This window comes from Aplysia californica, unplaced genomic scaffold, assembly GCF_000002075.1.
Source record: "Aplysia californica isolate F4 #8 unplaced genomic scaffold, AplCal3.0 scaffold01273, whole genome shotgun sequence".
Classification (NCBI taxonomy): Eukaryota; Metazoa; Mollusca; class Gastropoda; order Aplysiida; family Aplysiidae; genus Aplysia; species Aplysia californica.
Window position 1 is genome coordinate 112,939 of NW_004798543.1, and position 3,225 is coordinate 116,163.

The 3,225-nt window shown below is 43.4% G+C and overlaps 1 long non-coding RNA gene across 1 annotated transcript in view; it reads left to right on the plus strand.

Annotated features, from left to right (window-relative positions):
- Nucleotides 1–2,289: 2,289 nt before the first annotated feature.
- Nucleotides 2,290–3,225, plus strand: part of LOC101854617 — a 14,979-nt gene continuing 14,043 nt past the window's right edge. Inside the window, exon 1 of the long non-coding RNA XR_221198.3 lies at nt 2,290–2,651. This is a non-coding gene — a long non-coding RNA (uncharacterized LOC101854617). The remainder of the gene's footprint in view (nt 2,652–3,225) is intronic.

The window sequence follows — 3,225 nt, forward strand, 5'->3', positions numbered from 1 at the left end:
GAGCAAGTCTTAATGAAAAACCCAAAATCTGCAGGAGGACTGACACGTGGTAGAGGCATGGGAGATATACAGAGAACACAGTAGCTCTTGTCCATGCCAGCTTGTGCTGATATAATATGCAATTAAATGCAGCGGGTTACTGATACAGAATTAAATACAAATCAACAACATATTGAAGTCAGTGATGCCAGACAAACGAGAGATGATAAAGATATGAGACTGCTCCTTAGTTTCCTAAAAAGATCGCAACCCCTTTGCCAGTGATAAGACATTACGGAATATATGCACAGGGGTGACAGCTCATTCCACAGTTAATGCCGACACTGCAAAAGATGTTGGCAAGGTTATTTTGTAGACCATGCAGGGCAAACCTGTGAAGGACTCCGCCTTCAAAAGAAAAGACCAAGTTGTTAGCATGGACACCAAAATCACTGCCAAAATGGAGGGTGAAAATATACAAAGCCAATCCTCAACTTCTCTTTCAGCGGATGATTACAGCAGCAAACGTTGACGATTATTAACTCCCATCTGTGTTGAAGTATGAACTGACGACTCCACCACCATCTCTCTTTGAACCATCAAGATTGATGAGAGAGGCACACAAATCCAAGCTGGCTGATTCGATGAGAGACCTCTTCAAAGCTGATCCACCATCGAAAGATGAGTACATGGACATGGTGACCATATTGGATGGGGGTTCACGTCTTCACAAAATCCCGTTTCCGTAATGTGTAATAGGTATGCTGAATATGTTAACAAGAAATATTCTAAGCCCATTGTGGTGTTTCATGGGTATGAGTCGGACCCATCAGTAAAAGATGCCGCTTTCCTCAGGCGTTCTACAGGTATGGTAGGACCAGCTGTTGTCTTCACCAAAGAAATGCCATTGACCTCAAGCAAGGAACACTTCCTTTCAAATCCAAGAAACAAACAGGAGTTCGTTCACCTCCTTAGAGGCACTCGGGTGGCTCTTGGTTGCCACTGTCTTCACGCTGCTGGAGATGCCGACACACTCATAGTAAAAACTGCCATGGAGTATGCAGCAACCCACCCTGTAGCTGTCATTGGAAAAGATACAGACTTGCTCGTGCTCCTTTGTCACCATGCACAGCTCAGTAGCAGGCCTATTGTCTTCAGCTCAGACAGAAAAGCTGGCGACAATCACAAAAGTTTAAACATCCAGAACCTGTAGGAGAAACTAGGTGAAGATACGTGTCATTTTCTTCATGCTGTCAAAGGCTGTGATTTAACTTCGAGACTTTTTTGGCTGGGAAAATGGTTCCAATGAGAAAATTGACAGATGCTCATTTTTGAAAGCGAGCTCATATGTTTTGCACACCCAGAAAAACTCAGGAAGACATCAATGATGCTGGAAAAAGAGCTTTAGTAAGTCTCTACAATGGCACTGCTGCAGACACCCTTGGCCAACTGCGTTACAAGAGGTTCTATGTAAGGGTTGCATCATGTGCCACATCCGTCCAAATCCAAAGCTTGCTGCCAACCAGTACTGCAGCCAAGTACCACAGTCTTCGGGTGTATCTTCAAGTGCAAGTAATATTCAAGACACAATGATGATGGCAGCTGCACGATGATCACTTAGAGCCATGCACGACAGATATGCCACCTGCCCCACATTCTCTGTTGAAGGTGATTAAGTGCAGCTGTAGAACAGATTGTAAGTCCACAAATTGTACGTGTCGTCGCCACGGACTGGAATGCTCCATTTCCTGTGGAGGTTGCATGGGTTTGACCTGCACAAATTGCCCATCACTTACTAAGGAAGATGACATCAGTCTCCTGGAGTTTCCTGACGGGCTTGATACTCTTGACTCTTGAAATACCGGACATGATGAACGTGCACGATCTAATCTACCGTTGTGAAATTCCATTTGCTGTGTTTGTGTTCCTATTTGGCCACCAAGCTTTTTCAATATTACATATTCAAACAGCATTTTTATCGAGCTTTCAAACGAGGTGCAACATGACTATGTTCTAAAACATATTTTTTATGAAGTTGACCCCGATGACGTTATGAGATAAAAATAGCATTTCCCATTAATGCGTGAATGTTAATTTTTATTATGTTGAAAGTGACCTAATTCTATGTACACCCCAATACTTTTTGTTTCTTTTGCAATATTTTCCTTTCTTCCAGTATTTTTGTCGTTCCTCTAGGGCTATAGGCTGAGGCTGTCGTCACGTGTTGTGTGTCCTGCACTGCAGACCCGCTGTTTCTATAGATGGCCCCAGAATTTTTTGGACTTAAATGCCAGTTTAGGAAAAAAACTTGAAACTTGTCATATCTTTTAAAACTGGTCCACAATTGCAAGATATGTGGAAAGCATGTCAATAAATTATGCTATAAAATGTGTTTCAAGATTTCCCCTCCTTGTGTTTCTTGTGACATGTAAAACGCTCAACCAAAGTTGTTAAATCAGCAATCGTTCATATCAGCGAGTTTTAACTTTCGAACACGCCAATCTGGGTACCGGTACTTTCGTTCGATTCCACGAACTTCACGCAACAATTTTTAATTTTAACAATGGCCTCTCTGTCTCATCGGTCTCACCGTCAAAGACAAAAGCCAACGAGTTATGGCTTGAGAATGCTGGATGCAGCTCTTCAAAAGCACAAGGCCCCTACTACTCATGGTAAGTAAACCCTAAAATGATCTTCACCTGTTGATATTGTAATCCTCTGTGTGTGTATGTGGGAGGAGGGGGTGCCTGGGACATGGATATTCTCCCGGGCAATCATGCAATGTGAGAATTATTACTGAGAATGTAAAAAAAGTAAGCCTAGATCTAGATCTAGATCTACGTTGATGTGGAAAGGTACCACCTTCACTTTTTTCTCAGTGGTCAGCAAAGTGATCGTTAGGTTGGTTCACAGATTCTGGGGCGCTTTTTCGGTAGTTCCCACCCCCCTTATTTGATAGAGCCTGACCTACATCTAGAATCTAGATCTAGATCTATATACGTTTGATTCGCGGCAAGCTAAGATGTCAAACCTAACAACTGCAAAACATTAAATGGCTGGATTGTACTTTACCGGACCACCCGTCTCGGCCCGTGATTACTACGCACACCTAGCCTAACTACGCACTCATAGTACTCTGCGCGAGGCGAGGTGAGCGAGAGGTGGTGGTGGTTGAGAGTGGGCAGGGGATTTAACTTTGGTGAACCACCGTGTATCATACCAACAGTGGGATGGGGGGGGGGTTCA